At 47.4% G+C, this 19,233-nt stretch overlaps 1 pseudogene; it reads right to left on the bottom strand.

The window, feature by feature from the left end:
• Positions 1-18,279, bottom strand: part of LOC121840318 — a 53,188-nt pseudogene extending 34,909 nt beyond the window's left edge.
• Between the last annotated feature and the right edge of the window lie 954 nt (positions 18,280-19,233).

The following is a 19,233-nucleotide window of genomic DNA, read 5'->3' as shown; positions in this document are numbered from 1 at the left end:
TTACACTTTTGGAAAGCTCATATTCTGAGGTAGCCATTAAAAAAGTATCTAAGTGAATCTGAACAACCCTTTAACTGGAGCAGAATATCAACAAATATGACCTTGGCATCCCATAATCCGGATCATCAGCGTGTACAAGACCAAGGAAAAGTTTTAGGATGAAATTGTCCCTAACTCCAAATGGTTCACTGTGTCCTCTAAATCAGGCACATGTATTCATATCATGTGGGAGTGCCCTGCAGTTAAATGCTTCTTGACAAAGTTATACAATTCATTTTGAGTGCATGAATGTAAATACTCAATGCTTTGCATCTATTACGTTACTTAATGATCGGAGACGATTACTGCTGGCAGGCAGCACTGCTGCAAAAAAAAGATGTTGGCTCTTAGATAGCAATCACCTCGCTCTCTCCCAATTCGCCAGTGGATACAGTTACTACTAGAAGGTATAACATTTGGGGCCTCCCTAGTGGCACAGAGGTCTAAAGGCACTGCACCACAGTCCTAGAGGCATTACTACAGACCTGGGTTCATTCACGGGCTGTTGCACAACCGACCGTGGCCGGGAGTCCCATAGGAAGGTGCACAGTCGTCCAGGTCACGGGAAGGTTTGGCTAGGGGTGGCCTTACTTGGCTCATCGCGCCCTAGCAACTCCTTGTGGTGGGCCGGGTGCCTGCAAGGCGCTCAAAAGGTGTTTCCTCTGACACATTGGTGCGGCTGGCTTTTTCTTAAGATGATCATAATGATCAATAACTTTTTTCTGAAAAATGGTTACTCATAAATAAATTATTTTGAAAAATATTAAAATAAAGTTCCTTCCTGGAAGAGAAACAACTCTGGGAGGGAGATTGGGTCTGTGACCTCTTCATTCTGTCAGAACTAAGGGAGAAGGAATGGTGTCCGTACAGACACAGGAAGAGGGAAAATAATAACAATGATAGTACAGGGAGATAAAGGAAACACACACACGCACAGCCATAATCAGCTAACTGCGAGCAGATCCCTATAAACCCAGCTGGGTTAATAAAGTGTGTGATTAAAACTGCGATCAAAGCCCCATAAAAATGTATGACAGCGTTATCAGCCCTAGAGGAACAGCCACATAGTTAACCACGTGAATCTAATCGAGAGGAGACAGTACAGTAGTGACAGGGTTACCATCAGACACGCACACAGCTCAGTTTAGCACAGCACACCACTGCACTGCAGGATGAATGAGAGATTGTCTAATCCAATGTCACAGTGCTCTCCCAGAGACAGATTCATGACACATGTGACAGGTATTCTGTGTACAGCCCTTCCTTTGACTGACTGACTTACACACACACGGTGTAACTTCCGTCACACACACACACACACACACACACACACACACACACACACACACACACACACACACACACCTAATTTATCAAAGTTTCAATACAAGTCTAGATTCCAATTGGCATTTTAATATTTCCATTCTACTGACAATAACTCGAACGTTCAAGCAATAGGCAGCCAGCATCCTAGAATAATGAGGCAGCTCCAACCTACCAGATACCCACCTCTTTTGAGGCCCAGACACTGAATGCACTATATCTAAACCTCCATAAAGTGGCATCCATAGCGAATGTGCCAGTGCCTACCCAGGTCAGTGGCCAGATTAAACTCACAAATAAACCTTGATGAAGCCCAAGTTCACTATACAACAGATAGCTCCAGTAGCCAGAGTGACCATAGGCTATTAACTGAAATTGCCAAAAATGTTCACCAAAAGTAAATACCAATGAAGCCAAGATACACTATCCTCTAATGCCAACAATATTTCATATCATCTGACTGCCCAGCTGCTGGAGGCTTCAAGAAGCACTCAAACTAGTATCGGTGCGTGGGTAAAATCATCAGGGATATACCACCGTGATATATAGGCCTAAGGCTGAGACAAGAAGACACAGTGGCAGAATGAATTCAACCACATGTTGTTTCATGACAAAACCAGAGATCAACATCTGTCCTGTGAAGTCCAGAAAACATATTGCATGTAACAAACAGTTACATGAGATACAGCAGGTCAAGCAAGGTAATGTTTCCGACATTTTCAGACCACTAAACTACTATTGATTTAGAACCACAGAAAGTTACCGCAAGTCACAAAGAAAACAGGAGATGCCTCCACTATTCCAGCACCATTTCAACTTCAACGTTTCAACTAAATCTAATCACCTATGCTTGGTCTAATACAGTGACAACTGAAAGAAACTAACTAACTAAGTATGTGTATGTTTGGAAGGAGGGGGGTCTCACACATTCATGTCCACAAACACACAGTGGTGGAAAAAGTACCCATTTGTCATACTTGAGTAAAAGTAAAGTAAAAGTAAAGATACCTTAACAGAAAACGACTCAAGTAAAATTGAAAGTCACCCAGTAAAATACTACTTGAGTAAAAGTCTAAAAGTACTTGGGTTCAAATACCTTACATTAAGAAAACCAGACGACACAATTTTTTTATTTTTTATTTACGGATAGCCAGGAGCACACTACAACACTCAGACATGAATTTACAAAGCATTTGTGCTTAGGGAGTCTGCCAGATCAGAGGCAGTAGGGATGACTGGGGATGTTCTCTTGATAAGTGTGGGAATTGGACCATTTTCCTGTCAAAATGTAATGAGTACTTTTGGGTGTCAGGGAGTGAAAAAGTAAATGTACGGAGTAAAAAGTACATTATTTTCTTGAGAAATGTAGTGAAGTACAAGTAAAAGTTGGCAAAAATATAAATAGCATAGTTAAGATACAGATACCCCTTAAAACTACTTAAGTAGTACTTTAAAGTATTTTTACTTAAATACTTTACACCACTGCACACACACACACACACACACACACACAGAGAAAAATCTTCCAGCTCCACAGACAGTTCAACCAGGTGAGGAATGCACTCAGGAATCAGCACCCTAGCTCAGAGCAATAGCAATCACACTGTCAGAATATCAAACCCAACCAAGCATGTCTACCATATCGACCTTCATTACACTACCTGCAGCGCCCATTCAACAGCTGAGCCGTGCGCATCTAGATAAATATAAACAATTCCCACTGATGATGCCTCGCTTTGACAGTGATGGGTATACATGTTACTACAGTGGGGTCCAAAATGATTGACACCCTTGATAAAAATGAGTAATAATGACTGCATTAATAATGATTGCATTTTGGGGGGGGCGGCAGGTAGCCTAGTGGTTAGAGCGTTGGGGCAGTAACTGAAAGGTTGCTGGATTGAATCCCAGTGCTGACAAGGTACAAATCTGTCGATCTGCCCCTGAACAAGGCAGTTAACCCACTGTTCCACAGTAGGCCCTCATTGTAAATAAGAATTTGTGGCTTGCCTAGTTAAATAAAAAATGAATGTGAATGATTATGGTTAATCCTGAATTAATCGTGAATAATGATGAGTGAGAAAGTTAGAGGGTCAAATATCATACCTCAAAGATAAGCTTATAACATCCTCTGTTATTGGTAATGGTGAGAGGTTAGCATGTTTAGGGGGTATGATCTTTGTCACTAAATTTCCTGATTCATTCAGGATTAATCCATAATCATAGAAACATATTCTATTCTTATTTATAATAAAAGTGATTCCAAAATGACACAACACATAATTTACCATTCAATTCTATTGGGCACAAAATCATCTGAAACAATCAAAACAAACTAAAAATCCATCCAACATCCATCTGTAGTCACAAACTTCATGTAGTTATTGTGTGCTAGGAATATGGGACCAAATACTAAACTTTTGACTAATTTATTTCTAAGAATTTTTTAGGGGTTTCAATCATTTTTACCCCTACCTTTTTGAGAAAAAATGTATTCGTTGTAGGGCTAGGTGTCCCTCTAGCCGGACAACTTCCGGTGGAACTGGAGGGCGCTGTAAAGGTTTTCCTGTGGTGAAGGAGAAGCGGACCAAAATGCAGCGTGGTGGTTATTCATGTTCTTTAATAAAGGAACTAGACATGAAATAACTAACAAAACAATAAATGTGCGAAAACATAAACAGTCCTATCTTTTTTTTTTTTTATAAAAAATAATTTATTACCTTCAATACCATTAATTCTTTACAACTCATAATTTTCATTCATACTCCAATAATGGTATTTTAATTTAACTAAACAAAAACCCCAAACAAAACCTCAGGGGAGCATCTTCCCTCCCCGTCACCCTACAAACTACCTTTCCCTATCTCCCCGTCCCTAATCTATCCCCTTACAAATCTAAATGACACCCAGCCCTAAACCCCCCTTCCACCTCTCCCGAGCAGCATGCTACCCCCACTTCCTCTCCTCCCTCTTCATCCTCCCCCTCAAATCTCCTCCCCCCTCTCCTCACTATCCCTTCCACCCCCCAATCTCTCCCTGTCTTCACCATGTTCTGCCTGGCTTCCCACAGCCCCCGTTTAAAGAGACTCATGAGAAGCCAGAGCAGAAACCTGTCCCTATCCGTCCCTCTCGCTCTCCCTACACCTCTCTCTAACCTGGCCCATGTCAATACAAAATCCCCCCTTACCAAACCTAACAACACCCGTGCCCTAGCCCATACTACTCCGGCAAAGGCACAGTCCCAAAAGACATGGCGCACAGTCTCCTCCCTGCCACAAGAGGATCTTGGACAGGTGGGGGATTGCACCAAACTATACCGGTACATGATGGAATGTACCGGCAAGCACTTATAGAGGCTCAACCAATTCAGGTCCTTGAGCCTGTTGTCCAGACCCTGCGCCTGCACTCCCTCCCAGACCACTCCCGAGATGCCCACTACAGGCGCCGGACTCCCTGCCTTTCTGACCTCCTTGTACAGGTGCCTGTGATCTAAACCTACTCGGGCAACTTCAACCTCAGGGTGCGCACGCAGCCACTTCGCTGCATGACCAAAGTGCCACGGCAGCTGTTCCACCCGAGGACCCGTGTTAGACCACACCATTACGCTTCTCGCCTGATACGAGAAGAACACCCGCAGGAGGTAACCGGACGGGTGTATCACTGGATGAGCAAGCTCCGTTAACAAGAAAGAAGCAAAAATTGCGTCCAGCTTGAGGGGGAAATGTGGTACCCCCCTACCTCCCTCCCCGATGGGACAGAGCATGCGTGCCCTGGCGACCCACTCGCACCTGCCACTCCACATGAACTGAAACACAAGCCTCACTAGAGGCCTCCTCAGACAAGCCGGCAATGGGTAGATGTACGCCAAATACAAAAGAGACGGCAACACATCCACCTTTAGGACCAGGACTTTGCCCATAAAAGACAAATACCTAGCCTTCCACATTGCTAGCTTCCTCTGTACCACTGCGATACGCATGTTGGAGATCTTTGTGGGCTATACTCGGCCCTGTGTCAGGATGGTAAGTTGGTGGTTGAAGATATCCCTCTAGTGGTGTGGGGGCTGTGCTTTGGCAAAGTGGGTGGGGTTATATCCTTCCTGTTTGGCCCTGTCCAGGGGTGTCCTCGGATGGGTCCACAGTGTCTCCTGACCCCTCCTGTCTCAGCCTCCAGTATTTATGCTGCAGTAGTTTATGTGTCGGGGGGCTAGGGTCAGTTTGTTATATCTGGAGTACTTCTCCTGTCCTATTCGGTGTCCTGTGTGAATCTAAGTGTGCGTTCTCTAATTCTCTCCTTCTCTCTCTCGGAGGACCTGAGCCCTAGGACCATGCCCCAGGATTACCTGACATGATGACTCCTTGCTGTCCCCAGTCCACCTGGCCGTGCTGCTGCTCCAGTTTCAACTGTTCTGCCTTCTTATTATTCGAACATGCTGATCATTTATGAACATTTGAACATCTTGGCCATGTTCTGTTATAATCTCCACCCGGCACAGCCAGAAGAGGACTGGCCACCCCACATATGCTCTCTCTAATTCTCTCTTTTTTTCTCTCTCTCGGAGGACCTGAGCCCTAGGACCATGCCCCAGGACTACCTGACATGATGACTCCTTGCTGTCCCCAGTCCATGTGACCGTGCTGCTGCTCCAGTTTCAACTGTTCTGCCTTATTATTATATGACCATGCTGGTCATTTATGAACATTTGTACTGTGTCATCTTAACACGCAGCCCACCACTTCCAGGGATCAACAAGCCTTCCACCCCTGTGTCTGCCCTAATGGCAGCCCCCAGAGGCTCCATGTACAGAACGAAGAGGAGAGCCGAGAGTGGGCACCCCTGCCTGACCCCAGACGAGAGGTCAAAAACGTCACCCAAGTGACTATTTACACTAACTCGGCACCCCGCTCCGACATATAATGTACGAATCCATCCTATGAACTTCTCCCCAAATCCAAATCGACCTAACACTCTGAATAAAAAGGATCTATTCACGCGATCAAAGGCTTTCGCCTGATCTAGCGCTGCTACCATTAAAGGCAGTCCTCTATCTTCAACCCAAGCGATGGAGTCCCTGATTAACTGTAGGTTCCATCTAATAGAGCGGCCCTCTACCCCGCACGTCTGATCCTCATGGACGACGTAGGGAAGGGCTGTGCGCAACCGGTCTGCTAAAACCTTTGCAAGTAGCTTGTAATCTACACACAGCATGGTCAAAGGCCGCCAGTTGCCAAGGTCTGTTACTTCCCCCTTCTTATACAAAAGTGACAGCACACCAACAGCCATTGATACCCCCGGGACCCCCGTCTAGAGGATGGCCTTCAAGACTTTGAGGACCACTGGTCCAAGTATACCCCAAAACTTGAGATAAAACTCACCCGGCAGCCCATCCATCCCAGGCACCTTCCCTTTTCCCATCCTCCTAAGAGCGCTCTCACCCTCTTCTAGTGAGATCTGGGCCTCCATCACTTCTCTAATGTCCTCCGGCAACCGCCTGGACAAGTGTTCTAAAAACACATTTCCCTGCTCTACATCTATTTCCCTTTCCTTAAATAAACCTTGGAAATAATCAGTTTCAATCTGACCATATCAATCTGACCATATCCTCTGGTTCTCTAACTATACTACCATTTTCTTCCCTAACGCCATGCATTACCTTCCTACTCTGTCTGGCCCTAACCGACTTAAAGAACATAGCAGAACAAGTCTCATTGTGTTCTATAAAGCCGCTATGCACACGCTCCAGGAAAGCTCGAGCCTTCCGCTCCTGCAACTCCCTGAGCTGCGCCTTTAGGGTTGCGGATCTCTCCCAGTCAAACGACCCGCCGAGGTTGCCTGCCTCGTACTCGAGTTCAATTAACCTTTGGATACGTTCCACCTCCCTCCTCTCCTCCCTTTTTTTCCTCTTGCAATACCCTATTATAAAAGCCCTAATCCTCACCTTAACTAATTCCCACCACTCTAACACCCCCTCGCACATGGACCGGAGGCCTTCAAGCCTCCAAAAGAAACCAAAAAACCCGTCAACAAAAGCCTGCTCCTCCAGCACATCCCGATCTAACTTCCAGTACCCCCTACCAAAGAGGCAGACTGGCGACCCCACCTGCAGGAGCACCCCGTCGTGATCCGAAAAGAAAACAGGCAACAGCCGCCCAGACAACTTACCCAAAGACCTGGGTACAAAAATATAGTCGAGCCTCCGCTCAACCCCCCTGGAGTTGCGCCATGTAGGACCGGCCATTTTCGGAGTAGTGTGCAGACCACCATCAACCAGACCATGGCAAGCCATTAGCCCGGTGATGGCGCCTGCACTGCCATCCCCCCCTATTCCTAAATCGGTATTAAAATCCCCCCTATCACTAGTTTCCTATTTGTGACACACATGGGCGTCAGACAGTCCACCATCTCCCTCCTGTCTGCCACCACCTGTGGCCCATACACTACCACTAATCTAAATTTACAATCCCTTATCGTGACATCCACCCCTATAACCCTCCCCTGCATCACCACAAAAGAACCCTCCACTTTTACCTCCCTGTGCCCACACAAAATCCCTACCCCCGATGAGTGCACCCCCCCAATACCCCAAACCGACTCCCCCTTGTCCCACTCCCTCTTAAACCTACTAACATCCCCTCCATCCCTCAGGTGAACCTCCTGTAAAAAACAAAAATCAAACCCCACACCCTCCAAATAACTAAAAACTGCCCTCCTCTTAACAAAATCCATTAAACCCCTTACATTTAAACTAACAAAAGTAAAATTAGACCCCATGAAAGAATAAAATAAAAACATGTAATACACTCAAATACTAAACCCAGACAGAAAAAAAACAAAAACAGGAGACTCACCCGATGCTCCCCTGCTCCATATCTACCTGTGAAAACACCATCCGTACTCCCGACACCCCCCTCTTCCTCCATCTCACCAACCCAGGATGCAGGAATAGTGTTTGGCTCTGGGGTGCCCTGCACCCTGGGTCTTCCCCCACACTCCTCCCCCTCCCCAGTGCTGCAGCTGGTTTGGAAAAAAATAGGGGAGGCTGAGTCCCCAAACAAAAAACTCCCCACCTCCTCCTGTACCCAGTCCTGAGTCTTGTTAGGTGTGTCCCCACCCAACAGAAGTTGAGGGCCTGGGGAAACCAGCAGCAACCCAGAGGTTTCTCCCACCCCCATCACTCTCTTGACCATCCCCTCCCTCTCACTGTCGGCCAATCGCACCCTCCTCTTCATTCTCTTCTTTGGTGATGGCAGCAGTGGAGAGATACCACCCTCCCCCCTGCCAGTTCCTCCACCATACCCCTCATCTCTTCCACCAGGGCACTTTCCCACCACTCCACTTGCTCTTCCACCGTCTCCTTCTCCACCACTCCTCCCTCGCTTTCTTCTCTCTCATGCTCCTCCACTCGGTTGCCTTCTTCCGCCGCTTTTCCTGTTTCTCCTACTCCCGTGCCTTCCGTTTCCTCCTCTCTTCCATCCGCCGCTTCTTGCTCCTCCTCCTTCCTTGCGACCCTCCCCTCTGGACCTGTACTCTGGTCATGAGGCATGCTTCCTTCCCCTCCGCTTCTTCCCCCATCCCCCGCTCCTGCTCCCCCCCAGCCGCAGACGCGTATGACCTCTGACGAGCCGGGCACCCCCGCCACAGCTGTGCTAACGAGCCACACCCGTGGCACGCCTTAGGCTCGTCACAATCCTTCGCCTCGTGCTCCCCAGATCCACAACATCTGCATTTTCTTGTGCTGCACGAGGCGAAGATGTGGCCATAGGCCATACAGCGCCTGCAAAATGGAGGCTGACGTGCATAAAACAACGTCCCCCTGTCAGCCCCCAGGGAGAACATAGCAGGAGGATGGATGTAGCCACCATGTCCCTTTGGGTCCTCCCTGAGGAGGGCCTGGAAGCCTCTCCTCCCATTCCAAAACCCAAGGGAGTCTTTGAGGTGCCTTGCTGAGGAGACGTTATCCATGTATCTCCCCAGAAAGGCCCTCACATCTTCGTCCTTAACGTATGGGTTGTAAATGTTGACAGTTACAACCCTAAAATTGTTCCTCGCCAGGCTTGTTATTTCATAGTGGCTCATCGGCCTCTCACCTCCCACTGCTCTTGCCCTTCTCAGGATATCATCATGTTTCTCCTCTGTATGTAATGCCACGTCGTATGCTCCCTCCAACGAGTTGCCTTGGAAACAAAACACGTCCTTCACCGTCAGCTTTAGAATCCCCATCAATATTATCCTTCCAAAAGTTTCCCGTCCTAAAGGCTCCAACTCCTTTTCCTTCCAAGCAAACCGAATCGTGTTGGCCAGCCCAATCCCAGGGACCGACCGTGTTGATGGATTTTGCACCATCTCCGCAAGGAGACCTTGAACATAGACTGAAACCTTGAACATAGACTGCAGACACCCTGTGGAAGCCATAGGAATTGCATCAAGGAGCAATTATTTTTTTGCCCGTATTACTTTCCTTTGTAAGAGCATTGTCTTTCAAAACTTTAAAAATTCCGGTTGGTTTTTCTTTGGATTTTCTCCTACCATATCTATTGTGTTCTCCTACATTATTTTAACATTTCTACAAAGTAACAAGTGTATTCTTTCCAATGGTACCAATTATATGCACATCCTGGCTTCAGGGCCTGAGCATCAGGCAGTTTACTTCGGGCACGTCATTCAGGTGGAAATTGAGAAGAAAGGGGCCTAGCCCTAAGAAGTTGTCTTTCTCTGAACAATTGTACTAGTATAAAATAATAAAATGTCTCAATTTTTTTTGAGAATATAATATAGCTCAGTGTTTTAATTATTTATTTTATACAGTCATTATTGCTTATCTTTCTCAAGGGTGTCAATCATTCCAGACCCCGCTGTATAATGTTGTATTTATTCCCATTAAGCCTATAGTGTGTGGATTTGTAGCCTCAAGCATTTTTAGTAGCTGGGTCATTCCACCAATTCGGTGCCATTTAAGATGTGTAACTTAAAGGGTTGAAAAAAAAGTCAAGTGCGCATTTTCAACTTGATAAAAAACAAGTTTTCCCATCTCAAGAGGTTTTAACCTTTTACTACAGTGGGCTGAATCAGGGTGACACAGTGTTTATTGGTAGTCTTAAACAAATCTACTCACACACTTGGTTATGGGCTTAAAAAAAATAAGACACCTGTACTATTATACTTTATATACATCACAGAAGACCGAAATATAACAAAACCGTTTGACATAGGAGCACCGGATTTTCGCCGGCTTTTTTGAAATAATGCTTATTCATTATTCATTATGAAAAATATAACATTCCATCCATGAAGCCAACAGGTCATTTGACTGCAGGAAAGGACTACATAAAAAAAATACAATAGTAATTGCCTATTAAGTGCCAAATAAAGTAACAGGGTTGACAATTTAACCTTAAATCAGCCACAATTCTCATTGTGACAGGGTGAATGGAAGCTTGTTGTGTGCAACAACAGGGAGGGGCAATTGAATACAAGCTTCAAATGTCAAAATGAAATTGTTAAAACGTTTCTAGCCTGTCTATCTATGGGTAACAGTGTTGACATGTTATGTTGGACCACTCAGTGTTCCACCACAAAACACCAGAAAATGGTCCAAAAAGAGTAGAACAAGCCCACCTGCTTTTACACTATGATTTGACTGTTAGATGTTCACCGTTTTGGTGGAAGAAATCCCCTTTATAATAAAGCATTTCATGCATCTATGTAGACTAACAATAAAATACAATTCCTAATGTGATGAGTAGCCTGAGCATAGGACAAGATTCGGTAACAATATCACTCCAGCCTAAGTTAATTTAACTTATGGCTGTTGACAAAAAAAAAAGCCTGTGCACATATCTTTTTATTGCATACTTCCAACAGTTTAGAATGGCAACCCAATAGACAACACAAGTGGGAGACTATTGCCAGCGCTGCTCCAGAGGTCTTGATATCCGCCACAAGGGGTAGAGAAAAAAAGAGGGAGGGCGAGAGAGACCCGACTAACTCAAACTAAACTGTCTATCGTACAGCAGAGCGTGTGTCAGACTCAAAACTCCCACAAATCAACAGATAAGAGCACACAGTGCCTCCAGAAAGTACTCATACCCCTTGACTTGTTCCACATTTTTTTGTTGTGTTACAGGCTTGAATTCAAAATGGATTACATGTATTTTTTCTCTCTCACCCATATACACACAATACACCATAATGACAAAGGGAAAACATGTTTTTACGAATCTTTGCAAAGGTATTGAAAATGAAATACAGACATATCTCGCTTGCATAAGTATTCGCACCCCCGAGTCAATACTTTGTAGAAGTGCCTTTGGCAGCGAGTCTGTCTGGGAAAGTCTCTAAGAGCTTTCCACAGCAGTATTGTGCAAGAAAACACAGGTTAGAAAGCAAATGGCTCCTGCTGAAAAGAGATGACTCTAATCTGTCTGCTGTAGGCTACCAAAATATTTTATCAACTTCCTACGAGGCCTATTGAGCGAACACTGTTTTACAAAGTTAAAAAAGAGAAAGGTAGGCTTTTGGCATGAGCACATCAGCCATTAGCCATCGGCGGTGAGTGAGCTGCACATCATTGGGTTAGTCAGTGAAACTGGAAAGCTTTTTTTAGGACTATAATTTCCTCCTCATATTGTAAAATAGACTGAGTATACAAAACATCAGCTCTTTCCATGACTGACCAGGTGAATCCAGGCGAAAGCTAGGATCCTTTGACGTCACTTGTAAAGTCTACTTCAATCAGTGTAGGTGAAGAGGAGGAGACCGGATAAAGAAGGATTGTTAAGCCTTGAGACAATCGAGACATGGATTGTGTATGTGTGCCATTCAGAGGGTGAAGATTTAATTGCCTTTGAACCGGGTATGCAAGTAGGTGCCAGGTGCACCGGTTTGATTGTGTCAAGAATGGTCCACCACCCAAAGGACATCCAGCCAACTTGACAACTGTGGGAAGCATTGGAGTCAACATGAGCCAGCATCCCTGTGGAACGCTTTCGACACCTTGTAGAGTCCACGTCCCTTGAGTGCCAAGGGGGGTGCCAATGTTTTGTGGTCGTTTTATTTGATCTCAGATTCTCAGTTTGTCCGTGTCATAGTAGCCTGTAATTTCTATAATTTGCGATGATATGCATGCAAAGATTGATTATAGAAATAAATAAAATATCTCAAGCATTCCGGTACCTCAAAGCTCCCCAGGTCACTTTTTGTTCCAGCACCTCCTGGTTTACAAATGAAAGCACTGAACACAGGTTGTCTTGACTCTAGTGAACCACCTTCCAGCCAGCCATATATCATGAGTTATAAGATGATGAATATTAGGCTATATTAGGAAGTTATTATTTAAGAGCATTGAAGATAAATCACAATCAATAGAAAAATGATCGCGCCTGCTAACTATCAGATTTATATCAATCATTGACATCAACGATCAGCTGACAGCCTACCCTCTTTTCCCAATGTCAATCATGTCTTTAGGAGGCACTGTAACTAGCTTGCTTTCAACTTCTGACGAGTGAGTGTGTTGTTGCAGATATAAATAGGCTTATGCAAAAAAAAAAAATATGTAAATAGTCAAAGGGGGTTTTTGTGAACCTGCCCCCTGAAAGGTCTGTGCATGGCCTTATCAGACCACATGTTCTGATGTTTTGTTGTGTTTTATTCATTTATCTCTCGGCTTGTTTATTTCTCTTCCAGGAAATTGAAGTGTGTGGCTAGGCACAGTTTTGATCCCTTGCTTCTGGCATATCGCAAGAAGGGTCACAAAATCTTGCAATCGTTTCGAAGAAAAATGTCCTGAAGATAATTGACTTGACAGAGGCCATACAGCACTCTCATAGTCTCACTCCTAACTACTCTCCCTCTTTCCCTCTCTCGCTCTCCTCCTAACTGTGTTCTCTTTCCACCTCCCTCCCTCCCTCCCTCTGTCATTCCCAGGTGAGCAGGTAGTAATTCAGGATAGTGATATGCAGATGGTCAGTGTAACAGCTCCAGACGTTCAATTATTTCTGGTTGTTCCTTTTGTTCTTTCATTAAAATATCCCATTTCAGCTGCACAACACTGGCATGAGGACAGACAGAGGAGTCCCTGAGGCAAACTACCAATCCTGACACGCGGAGCCCTTTTATACATCACTCGGCTACACATGCCTCTCCCCAATCTCTCCCTTTATCTTGGCCAGGTCGCAGTTGTAGATGAGAACTTGTTCGCAACTAGCCTACCTGGATAAATAAAGGTGAAATATATATTTTTTAAATAAAGAAAAAATGTCAATATGCCTTGTCTATTGCTGTTCTGGTCAGTGATATTTGTCTTATTTCTCTGTAGAGCCCCCAGCCTTGCACAACATGCCTTAGATAGCACATTTGTTCCACCCTCCACTATTTTTATGTTTGGAAAAACAAAGTTCCCAAAGTAAACGGCCTATTTCTCAGGACCAGATGCTAAAATATGCATATAAATTGACAGATTAGGATAGAAAACACTCTAAAGTTTCCAAAACTGTCAAAATATTGTCTGTGAGTATAACAGAACTGATATTGCAGGCGAAACCCTGAGATAAATCCAATCAGGAAGCGCCTCTTATTTTGAAACCCTTCTGTTCCTATGCATGCCTATCCTCCATTTCTCTGGCTTCCCTAAGGTGTCAGTCTTTAGACATATTTTTCAAAATAAAAGCCTGAAACTGAGCGTGAAAGATCACATTGCATAAGTGGATAGGTGGGGGCTCTCAGAGTGAGTTTTTGCGCTACAGAGTAAAGCCGCCATTGTTCCTCCCGCTGTTATTGAAAAACCTACACACTCGGTTGATATATTATCGAATATATATTTTTAAAACTACCTGAGGAATGATTTAAAAAAACGTTTGACATGTTTTTGTGGACATTATGAAGACTATTTGGAATTTCCGTCTGCGTTGTCGTGACCGCTCTTTCCTGTGGATTTCTGAACATAACGCAACAAACAAACGTTGGTATTTTGGGTATGAAAATGATCTTTATGGAACAAAAGGAACATTTGTTGTGTAACTGGGAGTCTCGTGAGTGAAAACATCCGAAGATCAAAGGTAAACGGTTAATTTGATTGCTATTCTGATTTTCATGACCTAGCTTCCTGATGCTAAGTGTACATAATGCTATGCTAGGCTATCGATAAACTTACACGAACGCTTGGATTGCTTTCGTTGTAAAGCATAATTTAAAAATCTGAGATAACAGGTGGATTAACAAAAGGCTAAGCTGTGTTTTGCAATTTTGCACTTGTGATTTCGTGAATATGAATATTTCTTAGTAATATTATTTGACTGTTGCGCTATGCTATTCAGCGGTTGCTGACAAAATTGATCCCGCGACAGGGATGGGTAGCATCAAGAAGTTAACCAAGGCCCTGCAGCCCCCAGCACCATTCCCATTCCCCAGGCGCTCTCATTTGTTAACTTCTGTAACAGTAAAAGCCTTGGTTTCATGCATGTTAACATTAGAAGCCTCCTCTCTAAGTTTGTTTAACTCACTGCTTTAGCACATTCCGCCAACCCTGATGTCCTAGCCATGTCTGAATCCTGGCTTAGGAAGGCCACCAAAAATCCAGAAATTTCCATCTCCAACTACAACTTTTTCCACAAGATAGAACTGCCAAAGGGGGCAGAGTTGCAATCTACTGCAGAGATAGCTTGCAAAGTTCTGTCATACTATCCAGGTCTGTGCCCAAACAATTCAAGCTTCTACTTTTAAAAATCCACCTTTCCAGAAACAAGTCTCTCACCGCTGCCACTTGTTATAGACCCCCCTCAGCCCCCTGCTGTGCCCTAGACACCATATGTGAATTGATTGCCCCCCATCTATCTTCAGAGTTTGTACTGTTAGGTGACCTAAACTGGGATATGCTTAACACCCCGGCCATCCTAAAATCTAAGCTAGATGTCCTCAATCTCACACAAATTATCAAGGAACCTACCAGGTACAACCCTAAATCCACAACCATGGGCTCCCTCTTAGATATCATCCTGACCAACTTCCTCTCTAAATACACAAATGCTGTCTTCAACCAGGATCTCAGTGATCACCGCCTCATTGCCAGCATTTATAATGGATCCACGGTCAAACGACCACCCCTCATCACTGTCAAACACTCCCTAAAACTCTTCAGCAAGCAGGCCTTTCTAATTGACCTGGCCCGGGTATCCTAGAAGGATATTGACCTCATCCCGTCAGAAGAGGATGCCTGGTTGCTCTTTAAAAGAGCTTTCCTCACCATCTTAAATAAGCATGCCCCATTCAAAAAATGTTGAACTAAGAACAGATTCTTGGTTCACCCCAGACTTGACAGCCCTTGACCAGCATAAAAACATCCTGTGGCGTTCTGCATTAGCATCGAATAGCCCCTGCGATATGCAACTTTTCAGGGAAGTCAGGAACCAATATACACAGTGAGTTGGGAAAGCTAAAGCTTTTTCAAACAGAAATTTGCATCCTGTAGCACTAATTCCAAAAGGTTTTGGGACACTGTAAAGTCCATGGAGAATAAGAGCACCTCCTCCCAGATGAGGCTAGGAAACACTGTCACCACCGATAAATCTATGATAATCGATCATTTCAATTAGCATTTTTCTACGGCTGGCCATGCTACCCCTACCCTGGCCAACAGCTCTGCACCCCCTGCAGCAACTTGCCCGACCCCCCCCCCACTTCTCCTTCACCCAAATCCAGACTGCTGATGTTCTGAAAGAGCTGCAAAATATGGATCCCTACAAATCAGCTGGGCTAGACAATCTGGACGCTCTCTTTCTAAAATTATCCACCGAAATGGTTGCAACCCCTATTACTAGCCTGTTCAACCTCTCTTTCGTATCACCCCCCTTTTCGAAGGGGGAGACACTCTAGACCCAAACTGTTATAGACCTATATGCATCCTGCCCATCCTTTCTAAAATCTTCGAAAGCCAAGTTAACAAACAGATCACCAATCATTTTGAATCCCACCGTACCTTCTCCTCTGTGAACAGCCTTTGCAGATGTATTTCTTACACCTGCAGCACACCGTGTGTGTCTTGGAGTCCTTCTTGGGTGGGCAGAGCTGACACCTCTTCCTCTTACTTGCCTCGGTGGTGGCCGGGGCAACGAGCGGGGCAGCGGCCGTGCCAGCGGCGGGGCCCTGGCGCTGTTGATCAGGAGGCGCCTCCGCAGCACTCTGTAGGACTTTGACAAGGGCTGATGCCGCTTCGGTGCGGGGCAGATGCTGCCTTCTTTGGATCAGTGGCTTCACGAGTGCCTTTCCCAGCTGCTCGAGGAACACCCTGCGCTTGTTCCGCTTGCCAGGCATCCAGTCAGGCTTGATCTCTCGCCATATGACAAAGGCGTTGTAGGAGGACACGTCGAGGATGTTGTGGAAGACGACCAGGGGCCAGCGGGCAGTCATCCGTCTGCAGCTGTAGGTGCCCACCACCTTGCCTAGGTTGTCCACGCCCCTTGTTGCAGTTGTAGTCTAGGATGAGGGCCGGCTTCTTGTCGCGACGATCGCTGATGTGGCCCTCTGTGTGCAGCGTGCTCAAGAGTAGCACGTTCTTGTTTCTCTTTGCCAGGTAGGACACCAGAGTGGCGGTGGGCGTGAAGGCGAACCTGGAGGACAGGACCTGTCTGCCCCTGGACTCGAGCAGCGCGGGCGGGAGCTCGGCCTTGTTCTTTCTCACCGTGCCCACCATGGTGAGGTTCCTCTCGAGGAGCCGCTGACCCAGGTCGTAGGAGGTGAAGAAGTTGTCGCAGGTGACGTTGCGACCGCTCAGGCCCGTTGTCAGATTGAGGACGACGCGCATCCCCTGGTTCTTCTCGGGGCCTCCGCCGGCCGCCTTGCCGGTGTACACTTGCATCTTCCAAGCGTAGCTGGACTTGGCGTCGCAGGCCACCCACGACTTGATGCCGTATTTGGCCGGCTTGCTGGGGATGTACTGACGGAAAGGACAGCGGCCTTTTTGGAAAGGGGACAAGACATTAGTGTGGTTACCGTGTGCAACGGGGTAGACAAAAGGGCCAACCGTTGTGTCACACACGCTCTGTATAGACATGTAAGCACACGCGCACGCACGCGCACAAGCGCAAGCACAGTACCTCTGAACGGGACCAGTTGCTCGTCCACCGTCACGTCGGGCCCCGGGTTGTAGAGGGCCGGCAGCCGCGCCTCCCACAGGTCCCAGACCTCCCGTATGGCTGCGAGTTTGTCCGTGGCGAGTCTGGCGGGTCTCGACTGGCGGTCGTCGAATCGCAGCAGCCTCGAGTACCTGTGAAAGACCTTGAGCGACATGGTGGCTCGGAACACGGTCCTGCCGCTCTCGGCGTCCCACAGGCTTGCCGCGGCCTCGCCCCGGGACCTGTAGACGCCCGCTAGGATCAGCAGCCCTAGGTAGGCGCGCAGGTCCGTGGCGTCCATGGGTCGCCAGCCGTCGCCGTATTTTCTGGCCCCGTGCAGGTTCGTCATTTCCACAATTATCCTTTCTATCGCCGGTGTGACAAACAGGTGGAAGGCGGACGCGATGTCGCGGGCCTGTGTCGCGGCATAGGCCGTGGGGCCCGGAGTCTGGTCCGGCCCGGCGTGGCAGATCGCCAGGGGCCCGCGGTGGCGGCCGTAGGCCACGGGGGACCACTCGATTTTGCCGTTCTTCGACAGCAACGGCGGCTCCCGTCGGTCCGGGGCCGAGGAGATCTCTTCCTCGTCGCGGTCCTCGCGCTCGTCCTCGGGCAGCTCTTCCTCGGGCTGCTCTTCCTCAGAAGAGGGAGAAGAGGCATCGTCGACCTCGCGGCGCTCGGGGTTGTATTCCTCCCCGTCTTCGTCTTTCGAAACCTCTTCCTCTTCCTCCTCCTGGCAATCCGAGTAGTATTCTTGGTCCACGCTGGACAAGATCTGTTCTACAACCTGCGCGGCCGTAAAACGCGCGGCCATGGCCGATCGGTGGAGCCGAGCGGGTCCGCTGAGCTGCGGGGAAGAGCGCACTTGGCACGGGTGGGGCGCCGGTCACTTTGTGTGTGTGTGTGTGTGTGTGTGTGTGTGTGTGTGTGCGGGTTGGTGTGGGTGGGCGCCGATGACAATATTAGTATCCTCTCTACGTAGGGCCGGCCGGAAGGCTTACGCGGGATACCGAGACCCGAAAATGCTTGAGGCTCGCTTGCGCGCACCTGTGTAGCCCTGTGCAGTCGACCCAAACCCGAGCCGAGCAACAAGAACACTCGGCTGCTCTCTAGCACACAGCGGAGCACGTCCGGACCTGTGCAGTGGCTGGCTGGGTCGCTCTGAATCGCAGAGCGCAACTGCAACACTCGGCTGCTCTCTAGCACACAGCGGAGCGCGTCCGGACCTGTGCAGCGGCCGGCTGGGTCGCTCTGACTCGCAGAGCGCAACAAGAACACTCGCCACACTCGCAGACACTCTAGTACACTCCACGGCATACGCCTCGCCAGTGGCTGACAGGGTCGCTCGGACTCGCAGAGCGCAGAGCGCAGAGGGCCAGCCCTGGAAACACAGGGCCTGGGTCGCAGAGCGCAACTGCAACACTCGGCTGCTCTCTAGCACACAGCGGAGCACGTCCGGACCTGTGCAGCGGCTGGCTGGGTCGCTCTGACCCACGAGAGCAGAGCGCAACTGCAACACTCGGCTGCTCTCTAGCACACAGCGGAGCACGTCCGGACCTGTGCAGCGGCTGGCTGGGTCGCTCTGACCCACGAGAGCAGAGCGCAACTGCAACACTCGGCTGCTCTCTAGCACACAGCGGAGCACAGGTCCGGACCTGTGCAGCGGCTGGCTGGGTCACTCTGACCCATGAGCGCAGAGCCCAGAGCGCAGAGCGCAGAGCTGTGAGCCCAGAGCACAGCCTCGCCACACTCGCAGACACTCTACTAC

Source organism: Oncorhynchus tshawytscha, linkage group LG21, assembly GCF_018296145.1.
Source record: "Oncorhynchus tshawytscha isolate Ot180627B linkage group LG21, Otsh_v2.0, whole genome shotgun sequence".
In the NCBI taxonomy this organism is placed as follows: Eukaryota; Metazoa; Chordata; class Actinopteri; order Salmoniformes; family Salmonidae; genus Oncorhynchus; species Oncorhynchus tshawytscha.
The sequence above is the reverse complement of the archived record's forward strand: the minus strand, read 5'-3'. Positions and strand labels throughout refer to the sequence as shown.